The sequence below is a fragment of the Lissotriton helveticus genome, chromosome 7 (genome assembly GCF_964261635.1).
Source record: "Lissotriton helveticus chromosome 7, aLisHel1.1, whole genome shotgun sequence".
NCBI lineage: Eukaryota > Metazoa > Chordata > Amphibia > Caudata > Salamandridae > Lissotriton > Lissotriton helveticus.
The window spans coordinates 1259814071-1259828725 of NC_136068.1; the positions used below are offsets into that span (position 1 = coordinate 1259814071).

Sequence of the window (14655 nt, forward strand, 5' to 3'; positions counted from 1 at the left end):
GCGTTAAGCATTTATGACCACATACAGTAATAAAGTGAATACACTACAAATGGACACGACACAGTAGTATTATAAAAATAAGAATGTTTATATAAGGCTTAGCACAAGACCAAATAACGACAAAAATATACCACAATCTTAATAAATACTCTTGGAAGGAAAAATAATAGTTCAAGCGTAGTTTCTTCTTAGCACACAGTCTTTAGTATCAAAAGCAACTCTTCTTCTTTAAAACACAGTTCTTGGCAACAATGTAACCCACACGGGAGTCACACGACGTCGAGGCAAAGTTAATCCAAAGGTTCGGCGTCGACCGCGAGGAGCGCTATGTCGAGCCCGGAGTCGCACAGACCCCCAAAACACAGTACCTTGGAAAAGTGAAGCACTCGATGATCAGCGGCGTCGAGATGTCCGGCGTTGCGTCTTCGGCGTCGATCGGGCCTCGGAGTCGGGGCGATCTGCAGCGGCGTCGACCGAAGTCAGGCAGGAGCAGCGCTCACGAGATGGAGCAGGATACGGCGTCGTCGTCGATGTCAATGTTGCAAGAGTGAGCAGCGCTCACGGCGTCGAGAGGGCTCGATGTCGATGCGATCAGCAGCGGCGTCGACACAGGGTCACTTGGAGCTGGAGCCGAACTCGCTACTCACTGGCGTCGCTACTGGCGTCGATCGGGCCCGGCGGCCGGCGTCGAAGGTGCGGGACACTGGAGCCGTTACTCACGATGTCGAGCTGGATTCGGCGGCGTCCGTCGGCGTCGAGATTGCTGGATTCTTCAGAGGTGCGGGATTTTCAGGTTCCAGCAACAAGCACTTTTAGCAAATAGATGAAGTCCTTTGGCCCTGTGACTTCAACAGGAGGCTGGCACTTCTTCCAGCCCTTGGAGATTTTCTTAGCAAGCTTGAGAGTACACACTCAGTTCCTCTCTCCTGGTTCCTTGGCAAAAATAAAGAAGCAATGCAGGATTCCCCCAACAAACAGCACTCTGGCAGAAGGGGTAGGCAGTCCTTAGATCAGCAGGCTTCTTGTCCTTGGTTCAGGTTTCCTTGTCAGAAGTGATCTAAATTCTTGGTTCAGGGGTCCTTCTCTTATACCCCTTTTTGGCTTTGATCCCTTTGTCCATGCAGGGGAATTTCCCCCCATCTTGGGTTTGTTGTGGGTGTTGCCAGGCCGAAGCACCTGGCCTATTCACTGTGCAGGGCAGAGTCTTCAGCCGCCCAGCAGGAGCGGAGCCAGCATTGTCACTGGCAGGGGCAGGGCCATCAAGTGCCCGGCAGGAGGTGGGCCAGGAAAGTCCCAGGCAGGCACAGAGTCATCAGCCGCCTGGCAGGGGGGCGGAGCCAGCATTGTATCAGGCAGGGCAGGCTATCAGGAGCTACTCTTCCCCTACTCTCAATGCAAATGTCCCACTCACCCCACACTGACTCATTCAGACCTCTGGAGCCACCCAGCTCCTGTCACACGCACACCAGAACCAGCAGAGACCGGTAGACAGTTAGACAAGAAAATAGCTACTTTCTAAAAGTGCTATTTTCAAACACAGAGTCCAAAAACCATCCACACAAACGGATGCGTTATTAAACCCTGAGTTCAGGGATACCAAACTCGACATTGCACCATGCTCCCCGAGCCAGCTAGGATTATAGCATTAATAATCCTGGCAGCCCATTCTAACTGATGGAGAACAGGTTACCTTACAATAGTGAAAAACGACTATGGCTGTAATTCCCTATTAGGACATGCCAACCTTGTCAGGCTTGTCCTACCTTATGCTTACAATGCACCCTGCCCTTGGGCCTACCATAGGGGTGACTAACATGAAGTTAAGGGAAGGTTTAGGGACTGGCAAGTAGGTGTACTTGCACAGTCTGCGTGACAGTACCAGACTGCACGTGGTCTAGCAATGGTAGACCTTCAGACATACTTTTACTAGGCCGCTCTTGTGGGTGGCACAACACGTGCTGCAGGCCCACTAGCAGCATTTGTATTTACAAGCCCTGGCACTCCTGGTGCACTCTACTAGGGACTGACAGTAAACCAAATAAGCCAAACATGGAATTCAATCAATACAGCAATTTCACATAGGGAGCACTTGCACTGTGGCACTGATCAGCAGTGGCACAGTGCCCATAGCATTTACCAGCAAAAACATCGTAAAACAGAGGAGGCAAACAGAAAAAATGGAGGAGAGACTCATGCCAATGATGCCAGGTCTAACACGTGTCCCCTCCAGCTGAAATGTGGGGAGAACTACCCTTACCCTAGGGAGTCCTCATCACTAAGGCGGAAAAATCTGGACAGACCATCAGCATTGGCGTGATCTGTGCCAGGGCGGTGTTCCATCGTGAAGTCCATCCCCTGTAGGGAAATGGACCACCTCAACCGCTTTGGATTCTCACCCCTCATCTGCATCAACCATCTGAGGGGCCTGTGGTCTGTCTGAACACGGAAGTGAGTCCCAAACAGGTAGGGTCTTAGCTTCTTCAGCGCCCAGACCACAGCAAATGCTTCTCTTTCTATCGCACTCCACCTCTGTTCCCTGGGAAGTAACCTCCTACTTATGAAGGCTACAGGTAAGTCTCGGCCCTCTTCATTCACCTGAGCTAGAACAGCCCCCACGCCATGCTCTGAAGCGTCCGTCTGGACAACAAATTCTTTAGAAAAGTCGGGTGCCTGGAGTATGGGTGCTGTGCACATTGCAGTTTTCAGGGTGTCAAAGGCCGTCTGACAGGCGTCAGTCCAGATCACAAGTCGTGGCTGCTTCCTGGAAGTCAGCGAAGTCAAGGGGTGCACAATGTTACCATAATCCTTGACGAACCTCCTGTAATAACCCGTGAGACCCAAGAAGGCTCTCACCTGAGTCTGGGTTTTGGGCTGTGCCCATGCCAGGATGGTATCAATCTTGGGTTGCAGGGGGGCCACCTTGCCGCTCCCTACTTGGTGCCCCAAGTACACCACTGAACCCTGCCCAATCTGGCACTTACTGGCTTTGATTGTGAGGCCTGCTCTGCGCAGGGCCAACAACACTTCCTGGAGGTGGCGCAAGTGTTCCTCCCAGCTGGCGCTGAACACTGCGATGTCGTCCAGGTAGGCGGCACTGAAATCCTCCAGTCCAGCCAAGACCTGGTTGACCAACCTCTGGAAGGTGGCAGGGGCATTCTTCATCCCAAAGGGCATAACCCGGAACTGGTAGTGCCCATCTGGTGTGGAGAATGCTGACCTCTCTTTTGCCCCATCAGTCAAGGCGATCTGCCAGTACCCAGACGTTAGATCAAACGTACTAAGGTACCGGGCAGCCCCCAACCGATCTATGAGCTCATCAGCTCTGGGGATGGGGTGCGCATCAGTCTTGGTGACTGAATTGAGTCCTCGGTAATCCACACAGAACCGAAGTTCCGGTGAAGCACCAGGCGCGGCAGCCTTTGGGACCAAGACCACTGGGCTGGCCCAAGGACTGCTAGAGGACTCAACCACCCCTAAGGCAAACATTTTGGAGACCTCCTCCTTGATGTATGCTCTGACCTTGTCAGTCACTCTGTAAGCCTTGTGCTTGACAGGAGGGCTGTCCCCGGTGTCCACATCATGGACACACCACTGAGTGACACCAGGAATCAAGGAAAACAGATCAGGGAATTGTCCCAACAATTGGCGACAATCCTGCTGCTGTTCAGGGGTCAGTGTGTCAGAGAGGACAACACCATCCACTGACCCATCTTGCTCTTTTGCAGACAGGAGGTCAGGAAGAGGCTCACTCTCCTCCTCCATTCCAGCATCTGTAGCTAGGAGCATGCCCACTTCGGACCTTTCTAAGTGGGGCTTTAAACGGTTGACATGCAGGACCCGCAAGGGGTTCCTGGGAGACTCCAAGTCCACCATGTAGGTGACATCGCTCTTTTTCTCCACAACCTTAAATGGTCCAGTCCACCTGTCCTTGAGCGCACAAGGTTCCACAGGGGACATAACCCAAACTTTCTGTCCAGGCTGAAGCTCTACCAGAGTGGCCTTCTGGTCGTACCACCGCTTCATCTCCTCCTGGCTGGCCTCCAGATTTGCCTGAGCAAGATCTCTGAAGCGCCTAGTCTGGTTCCTAAAGGCCAGCATGTAACTGTATACATCCTGGGGAGGTTTCCTGGGAGATTGCTCCCAGCCTTCTTTGACCAGACTCAAAGGTCCTCTTATCGGGTGACCATACAAAAGCTCAAAGGGGCTGAACCCTAGAGACTTTTGTGGCACCTCACGGTAAGCAAACAACAGGCATGGCAAGAGGACGTCCCATTTACGCCTCATTGGTTCTTCAAGACCCATAAACATGCCTTTAAGGGTACGGTTGAATCTTTCAACCAACCCATTACCTTGAGGGTGGTAAGGAGTGGTGAACTTGTAAGTTACCCCACACTCCTTCCACAAAGACTTCATATAGTTGGAAATGAAGTTGGTGCCCCGGTCTGACACCACCTCTCTGGGGAACCCCATTCGGGAAAAAACACCCATCAGTGCCCGTCCCACCACGGGGGCCGTCACCGTTCTGAGAGGGATGGCTTCCGGGTACCGTGTGGCATGGTCCACCAAGACCAGGATGAACCTGTTGCCCAGGGCTGTCTTGGGGTCCAGGGGCCCAACAATGTCAATCCCCACCCGGTCAAAGGGGGTACTGACCACGGGAAAAGGTTGGAGGGGAGCCTTCTGCTTCCGCCCGCTTTTCCCACTTGCCTGGCAAGTTTGACAGGTCTTGCAATGGATATCTGTATCCCTTCTCATCTGAGGCCAATAAAAATGGGTGACAAGCCTGTCATAGGTCTTGTCCTGCCCCAGATGTCCAGCTAACGGGACGTCATGAGCCAAACCCAGTAGGAAGGCTCTGAAGCGCTGGGGTACCACCAGCACACGGGCTGACCCAGGCTCAGCAGCCTTAGGCTCGCTATACAGGAGGTCGTTCTCCCAGTAAACAAAATGTGACTCTGACTGATCACCTGAGGTTTGGGCTGAGGCCTGCTGCCTCATACCCACAAGAGAAGGGCACACTTTCTGTTCTGCACAGAATTCCTCCCTGGAGGGACCACCATCCTGCTGCCAATGGGTCAGCTCGGGCAGGTCTCCCAGTTCAGCAACTTGTTCACCTGTGGGTTCCAGGGCATACCCCTCAAGGTCTGCCTCCTCCTGGACCACGGGAACTACGGGGGACGGTTTCCCGCGCCCCCTGCCTCTTCTCTTCACAGCCGGGTCCTGGGCCATACTTTCAGGCTCCAGAACCCCATCAACACCCTTACTTGCTGTCATGGATCGAGTGGTTGCACACACCCACTCTGGCACACCCAACATTTTCAAATGTGTCTCCCTCTCCACCTTAGCCCAAGGGGAGTCTTCTAAATCATTGCCCAGGAGACAATCAACAGGCATGGCGGGCCTTACAGCAACTTGAAGAGTACCTGAAACTCCCCCCATTCAAAGGAAACTTGAGCTACCTCACACTCTCTCTGGGAGTTGTCAGCAGCTATCACAGGGTAGAATGCGTGGGGAACAACCTGCTCTCTGGACACCAAGTGACACTTGACAGCTGTCACACTCGCTCCGGTGTCTCTGAGAGCTTCCACTCTATGGCCATTAATGGTCACCCACTGCCTATATTTCTTAGTGTTACTAGGCAGAGGGGGTGGAGGGACCAATTCCATGTCTCCTAGAGAGACCAGGGACATCTCTGCGGGACCCTCCCCTCCATGGGCAACCATCTCCTCCCCTCCCAGGGCTACACTCGCCAACTGACGGGGGCGGCACGTGGTGGTGCACTGGGTGGTGCACTAGAGTTCTTCAAGGGACACTGGGGATCATAAAACCGGTGTCCCACCTGCTTACAAGCAAAGCAGGTCATTGAGCCCCTACGAACAGGTTTACCTGTCGGGGCCTCTGACTTCTTATCTGGGGGAGGCTGGGAACCCTTCCCTTGGTTCCCTTGGGGATTACTTTGGGGCCCTTTCTGGAACTCCCTCTGTTTAGCCTTGTCCCCCCCACTCTTCTGCTGGGGACCCTGCCCACCTTTGGCTGAGTCTCCCACTGGACCCTTGTGGACCCTGGTACTGACCCAGCGGTCCGCCTCTTCAGCAAGTTTTCTAGGGTTAGATATCTTGCTATCAATAAGGTGATGGCGCAGCTCTGGAAAACAGTTATTAGACAAGTGCTCCCAAGCAAACAAATCATAAAGAGCATCATAACTTTCCACTTTGCTGCCCTTTACCCAACCATCCATGGCTCTGCAAAAATATGACACATATTCCACCCACGTCGTACCAGGCAACTTCTTACATTCTCTAAAGGCCTATCTGTACTTTTCTGGGGTTAGGCCATACCTTAACATTAAAGCATCCTTCATATGAGCATAAGACATCCTATCCTCAACAGGCATGTCTAACAGGGTATCTCTTCCCTCATTCACAAAGCGACCCCACAACCCCGCTCCCCAATCCTTCTCAGGGACCCGGTGGGCCAACAATACTAACTCATATGCTTTAAACCATTGACCATTATCCTCATTCTTCTGAAAATCTTTGATCACATCTTTGGGAAAATAAAACCTACTTTCTGCAGGCACAGATGGGATGCTGCCACCAGAGGGATTCAATTCTAACTCTTTAGCTTTGAGCTCCAACTCCCTCATCCTGGTATCACGCTCAAAAGCTAACTTTTCTCTTTCAAACTCTAACCTTTTGATCTCCATATCAGCTTCTCTCCTGCCTCTTGCATTCTCTATTTCCAACTGCCCATTTATCTCAAGTTTTGCCATTTCCATGTTGTAAGCTCGCTCTTTCTCCCTTTCTTCTCTTTCTTCAGGAGAAAGACCCTTGGAGGAAACACTGCTGCCAGGAGAGGACACATGACCATTCACTGGTACTTCCTCTTCCCCTTCCCCTGGCGGTACCACCACCGCATCAGAGGGATCTCTGGCCTCTAACCAGGCCTCCAATGCTTTGAGATCATTTTCTTTAACTTTGAGGCCTGTTGTAGGAACTTTAAATTGCTTACAAAAGGATTTCAGATCCTGTAACTTGTAATCCTTTATCTTGCTCCTATCAAACTCCTCCACAACAGCAACAGGGGCAGTGACTCCGGCATCACTCATGGTCAAAACTGGCAGTTTCAAAAATCAAGTTCCAGGAAAGCGGAGAACAAAAATAGAATATCCAACCAAGTAGATTGTGGCTGCGCTATGGTCTGCTTTCACTATGTAGCGCACACTAATCACTGTACATGGGTCATAAATGCAAAGTTCAAATCCCACCGCTGACCCACCAATGTTAGAAGCGGTTGTCTCTAGTTGGCAGAGGTATACAGTTCTGACAAATAGGGACACACCTTTTCTAGTCAGGGCAAGGGGATCACACACTTAGATAACCCCTGCTCACCCCCTTGGTAGCTTGGCAAAGCAGACAGGCTTATCTCAGAGGCAGTGCGTTAAGCATTTATGACCACATACAGTAATAAAGGGAATACACTACAAATGGACACAACACAGTAGTATTATAAAAATAAGAATGTTTATATAAGGCTTAGCACAAGACCAAATAACGACAAAAATATACCACAATCTTAATAAATACTCTTGGAAGGAAAAATAATAGTTCAAGCGTAGTTTCTTCTTAGCACACAGTCTTTAGTATCAAAAGCAACTCTTCTTCTTTAAAACACAGTTCTTGGCAACAATGTAACCCACACGGGAGTCACACGTCGTCGAGGCAAAGTTAATCCAAAGGTTCGGCGTCGACCGCGAGGAGCGCTACGTCGAGCCCGGAGTCGCACAGACCCCCAAAACACAGTACCTTGGAAAAGTGAAGCACTCGATGATCAGCGGCGTCGAGATGTCTGGCGTCGCGTCTTCGGCGTCGATCGGGCCTCGGAGTCGGGGCGATCTGCAGCGGCGTCGACCGAAGTCAGGCAGGAGCAGCGCTCACGAGATGAAGCAAGATACGGCGTCGTCGTCGATGTCGATGTTGCAAGAGTGAGCAGCGCTCACGGCGTCGAGAGGGCTCGATGTCGATGCGATCAGCAGCGGCGTCGACACAGGGTCACTTGGAGCTGGAGCCGAACTCGCTACTCACTGGCGTCGCTACTGGCGTCGATCGGGCCCGGCGGCCGGCGTCGAAGGTGCGGGACACTGGAGCCGTTACTCACGATGTCGAGCTGGATTCGGCGGCGTCCGTCGGCGTCGAGATTGCTAGATTCTTCAGAGGTGCGGGATTTTCAGGTTCCAGCAACAAGCACTTTTAGCAAATAGATGAAGTCCTTTGGCCCTGTGACTTCAACAGGAGGCTGGCACTTCTTCCAGCCCTTGGAGATTTTCTTAGCAAGCTTGAGAGTACACACTCAGTTCCTCTCTCCTGGTTCCTTGGCAAAAATAAAGAAGCAATGCAGGATTCCCCCAACAAACAGCACTCTGGCAGAAGGGGTAGGCAGTCCTTAGATCAGCAGGCTTCTTGTCCTTGGTTCAGGTTTCCTTGTCAGAAGTGATCTAAATTCTTGGTTCAGGGGTCCTTCTCTTATACCCCTTTTTGGCTTTGATCCCTTTGTCCATGCAGGGGAATTTCCCCCCATCTTGGGTTTGTTGTGGGTGTAGCCAGGCCGAAGCACCTGGCCTATTCACTGTGCAGGGCAGAGTCTTCAGCCGCCCAGCAGGAGCGGAGCCAGCATTGTCACTGGCAGGGGCAGGGCCATCAAGTGCCCGGCAGGAGGTGGGCCAGGAAAGTCCCAGGCAGGCACAGAGTCATCAGCCGCCTGGCAGGGGGGCGGAGCCAGCATTGTATCAGGCAGGGCAGGCTATCAGGAGCTACTCTTCCCCTACTCTCAATGCAAATGTCCCACTCACCCCACACTGACTCATTCAGACCTCTGGAGCCACCCAGCTCCTGTCACACGCACACCAGAACCAGCAGAGACCGGTAGACAGTTAGACAAGAAAATAGCTACTTTCTAAAAGTGCTATTTTCAAACACAGAGTCCAAAAACCATCCACACAAACGGATGCGTTATTAAACCCTGAGTTCAGGGATACCAAACTCGACATTGCACCATGCTCCCCGAGCCAGCTAGGATTATAGCATTAATAATCCTGGCAGCCCATTCTAACTGATGGAGAGCAGGTTACCTTACAATAGTGAAAAACGACTATGGCTGTAATTCACTATTAGGACATGCCAACCTTGTCAGGCTTGTCCTACCTTATGCTTACAATGCACCCTGCCCTTGGGCCTACCATAGGGGTGACTAACATGAAGTTAAGGGAAGGTTTAGGGACTGGCAAGTAGGTGTACTTGCACAGTCTGCGTGACAGTACCAGACTGCACGTGGTCTAGCAATGGTAGACCTTCAGACATACTTTTACTAGGCCGCTCTTGTGGGTGGCACAACACGTGCTGCAGGCCCACTAGCAGCATTTGTATTTACAAGCCCTGGCACTCCTGGTGCACTCTACTAGGGACTGACAGTAAACCAAATAAGCCAAACATGGAATTCAATCAATACAGCAATTTCACATAGGGAGCACTTGCACTGTGGCACTGATCAGCAGTGGCACAGTGCCCAAAGCATTTACCAGCAAAAACATCGTAAAACAGAGGAGGCAAACAGAAAAAATGGAGGAGAGACTCATGCCAATGATGCCAGGTCTAACATTCGCAATTAACAATAAGACACCATTCTTTTTCCCCGTAGCTTCAGCTCCCACCACCTCGGTGTAAAATTTATTCCTCAAGTGGTAAAACTGTTTAGCATCCGTTTTAGTCTCCTGCAACAGGACAATATCCCCCCGTTGTCTGCGCATATAGTCTAGTATCTTTTGTCTCTTGACAGGTTGGTTGAGGCCTTTTACATTCAAGGACAGTAGTTTCAGTTTGTCTATAGCGGTCACCCCAAGTGGTGTATTAATTGTGTTTTGTACCATTAGACATGCCTAAGTATCTTGCTAAGTACAGTGGCAGACCAACCTAGGTGGCAGGCAGAACCAGTAATTTGTCGATTCAACGTGCAACTGTTCGACAGTATCCGTACAAGCACAAAAAGTACAAAATGAAAAAGAAGGAACACATTACAAATAACACACATGCCCCACCCAGACCCCTCATCCCCCCTCCCTCCCCTCCCCAACAGTGAGTAGTAGGCATGGTGACTGGAGAGAAATAGCAACATATCCTCCCCGTGGTTCACAACTTAATGGAAACTTTGGAACTGTTTCAGCAAACTAACCAACTATTGCCGAGTATAACAGTAGGTGCATACTGAAGTCGGAGACCCAGATATTCGCATATCCAGGTAAGGTTGCCCCATATAGCAGGCACAATTAAACTTTGTATCCCTGATTTATATATCGGTGGCCCAAATTGTACACCCCACTATAATCAGATAGCAGTATGATTGTATAATAGACCTAGGTGTGGGCACCATCAAAATATTCAACCTTAAAATATGACACAACTTTGGAAGAGCATTTGTTCTATTTTGACTGTGACAATCGCACAAGCATTTGTCAGAAGCAGCAACATACAGTGTTTAGCGCAGTAATAGAGCAAGTCGGTATGGTATATTGGATCCATTGGGCCACCTGATGATATTTGGAACAACATGGATAAGGCCCTATAGCAGATACAGAATATCAAATTGCCAGAGGGAGGCGAACTGGTACTAGCAATTGTTTAACCAAGTCTCAGTAGCTTCACTAAGTTCGTAGAGCCCATAAACAACTTATCTGTCCACAGTAGCGTATACGGCCTGTTCATGCAAAGTCTCACTCATGGCACAGTATAATCAAATGGCATTAGGAGAAAGCTACACAGTTAGTATAAAAGGAAAGGATACTTATTTGAAGCCGGAAGAAGAGGCTGCCATGTTGTCAGAGTTGTGAGTGTCCATGACCAGATCCTCGGGACCATCCAGCATCCTTTTGAGCTTCATAGGGTCCATGAAGATGTGTGGAGAACCTTGGACGACCACTCTGTATTTTGCAGGTCCTACAAAGCCATACTGATAGCCCATAGACTTTAGCTGTGGACGGAGCGCCAGAAATGCCTTCCGTACATCTACCGTTTCCTTGCTGTAGTCCTGTGATATATATATTTTGGCATTCTTCCATAGGATGTGATTGTGCTTTCGGACAAAGTTAAGGATCTGTTCCACGTGCTGATAGCGTAGCGGTTTGCAGACAATAGGCCTGGGGCCTTTCTGGCTTTTGGTGATTCTGCCAGGCACTCTATGCGCCCTGTCAAATTCCAGGGGCTGGTGGAAGGTCATGCTGGTGGCTTGAGCGAACCATGTTTCGAGGACACAGGAGCCCTGCGAATCCTCGGATCCCTCCGGAATACCAAAAATGCGAAGGTTCCCCCTTCGATTTCTGTCCTCCAACTCGGCCAGCTTTCTTGTTACCTGGTCCGAAGCGATGGCCAGGCGTTTGAGAGCGCTACAGGTCTTGACGTCCGTATCTTCCAGCCTGCTGATTCTTGACTCCGTTTCGTCCAACCTTGCATTGGTATCACGTATGTCCTGTCTAATCGCCACCACCTCTTCTTTAGTTGATTTAGCTAGGTCCCTAACTTCGTCGAGCCTGCTTAGTATCATTTCCATTGCATCAGCGTTGTCCTTTTTCCCTTTGACAGGCGAGTTTGGATTCGAGTGGTCAGATTTGAGCCTTTTCAGGTTCTTAGCTAGCTCCTTGTTGTCCATAGTCACTGTTTTCCGATCGTGACAACACCAGGAACTGAGTTGAGCCAAAATAAGTGCACCGATTCATCAACAAGGTCGCAGACCATGAACAAGTGTGGCTGAGTAACCTCCTTACATACACTGGCGTTATTTAAAGACAACGTAGCTATAGAGAAACCGCTGTTGGGCCACCAGTAGATCGATCGTGTTACGTACCCACATTCCCATTGGTCTACAGATCCGACTTAGGCGATGGTGTTAGTTCCATCACATACATCCATACCCAGCTCATACACATGGCAGTATATAACAATAGGCTGTAGGGAACTGCGTGTTGTCGGGTGATTCAAAGCCTTACCAATACTAATCAAGCGTATTTCACCGCTGTGTTACATGCCGGCATGGAACACTCATTTGGGCGCTCGAAGACGCTTAGCATGCCCTCCAGACTTTCGAGCCGTCACTCGTGGCACCCTGCAAGTTCCCGACTCGAAGAAGCGGCGCCGCCATTTTGGAACAGGTCGTGTGTGATTAGGCTTCTCCGAGAGATATTATGCAGGCGTCGGTGTTAACGGGAGGAGGCAAAGTTGCACTGCTTTCGATCAATTTAACTGACATTTCAGTTGCAGCTGCTGTGGGCAATACATAGCGCTGTGTCAGGTCTGCGGACATTGTACGGGAGCCGATTCCCGGTCAGAAAATGAAAGAGTCCGCCATGTTGAATAGGGCAGTGTTGTTTGCGGGCACCACGTGCGTAAGCCTACGCGTTTACTTTGTCTCAATTGTCCGATTAATAAATACACGATGCATTTGCTGTGGGCATAATTTATTCCTGTGTTGAGACTGTGAGCCGCGCACGGGGGCCGAAATCCGCTCAGGAGATAATTTCGCCTGCCATATTGGGGATAGCAGAGTCGTTCGCGGGCTCCGCGTGTGTAAGCCTACTGGTGCTAAGAAGGGCAGATATTACTCACATTCGGCCACAGAAGTCCCATACGTGTTTTAGCTTCACCAATGGGGTTCAGTCTACTCTGGCCCTGCGTGAGGGTAGACCGCTTGCAGCGCCGTCAGTATACGGCCAAGGCAGCCATTTGGTCACTCACTTGCCCTCCCAGGCGCGGGAACACTCGGGGGAAATCAGCTGTATCTTCACTTCTCGGCCACCTCCAGACGCTATCGACCACTCGTTATGTTCTCCTCACATTCCGATTTCCAATTCGTGTGGTCGCGCTGGCACTGGAACGGTAGAATGTGTCCCAAATTCGTGATTAGACCTGCACCACGGGAGGAGACAATCACGGAGCCGCCATTCCTCTCGGCGTCCAAACCACGCCCCAGCTTTACCATTTTTAAACAATGAATCTGCGATATGGTTTTTAACACATTTCTTGAAAAGCGTGATCAAATGTAGAAAATCAATAATAATGTGATGGATCATCTGCACTACAATTGTTATTTTTATGGAACATTAGACTACTTGCTAAATTTTGAATAATTATGTATTTTTATGCGGCTTTATGACTCTCGTTTGATGGATCCTTTGCTACTACAATTGTAATTTTTAAGGAAAATGAGATTCTACCTGCTCAATTTTGAATAATCATGTATTTTTATGTGCTTTTATGATTCTCGTTTGTAGAAATCGAATAAAGCTTGTTTACTTACTTACTAGGATCTGGCAGAGAAATTAGAAATTGCTTTATTGTACAGTTAATGAAAACTCACAATGTTAAAACTTCCATTGTTAAAATCATTTTAAGCTTAATTTCACATATTTTGTTAAAAAGAATAAAGATGTTTAATAACCCTGTAAAGTCATCGTTCTCGGTTGCATGGTCTGTGATCCTTCTCCAAGTTTAAAAAAGTGACTCAGTATGCTGGTACATGCTTTTGACTTGGCTGAGCCTTAGCAAACTGTTCCTTGATTAGCAATCTGTTACATGCTGTTTATCCCTGTGCCATGTAGTTGGTTCTTAAGTCTTATGGCCACAATGTCAAAGAACTTCGTCAGTCTGCAATTTAGCTGAACCTCTCCAGGTTTGAAGCATATCATCACAGCTAGCCTGCAGCTGGTAATACCTTTTTGGTTCCGTAGAGGTCGAAGTAGGGCGTGTCTTATGTCTATCAGGTTAGGGCAGATGCAGATTATGTGTATTAGATACTCATTCCCTCATCTACAAAGACAGCAAAGATGATCTTCTGGCCTCCTTTTCCAGGGTGCTAAGTGAGGTAGAATTGGTAAAACACCGAAGCTCAAGTTTAGAAATGTATCTTTTGTCTTCCGCGTGAGACCCATTTTTAGGTATTCTTGCGGTTTCGGAGCGTTGTAATCTTTCAGCACAGCCCATCCATGTGCCCTCTTGGCCAAGGTTTCTTTATCTTCGATAGATGATATCAGTTTAGTAACTTTTGTAACCACCTTTTTGGAACTATTGTTGCCAGTCGACGACTCCCAAGAGTTAGTTAATTCCAGATGTTTCAATGAATCTAAAAGGTATTTCTTTGCGGGTGAGTTCGATCGTAATGACAGTTCGGTCCATAGATGGGAGTTTAGGGATCCTTGCTCCGCGTCTTTAATTTTGCACCAGCATTTTATGTAGGCGCCTCTTCTCTCCACAGTTTGTTTCTGGAGACCGAATTTGAGGCGGATTTGGGCAGGAGACACATAGTTTGGCAGATGGAAGATTGCCCTGTATGCTCTGCTGATTATTTTGTCTAGAGCGCTTGCGTCTTTCCCTTGCATGGATTCACTACCGTAAGCATAGGCTGTAGGCGTTCTCTGATCACCTGTAGAGGAGGGTCAAGTGATCAATCGGGGAGGACTTTCTTCGACAGCTTCATTGAGAAGTAGAATGTAGTACCCTTCGGTCTTATTGCCTCTGGTTGGGGTTTGAACGAGCATCTGCTGTCTAATAATACGCCAAGGTATTTGTAGTTGGTGACTCGGTCCAACCTCTGTCCATCCAGGGACCATGCCAGTTT

The 14655-nt window shown here is 49.5% G+C and overlaps 1 protein-coding gene across 7 annotated transcripts in view; it reads right to left on the bottom strand.

The window, feature by feature from the left end:
- Positions 1–14655, bottom strand: part of SPATA20 (spermatogenesis associated 20) — a 2403479-nt gene that overhangs the window by 1651738 nt on the left and 737086 nt on the right. The gene's annotated exons all lie outside the window — the stretch shown is intronic.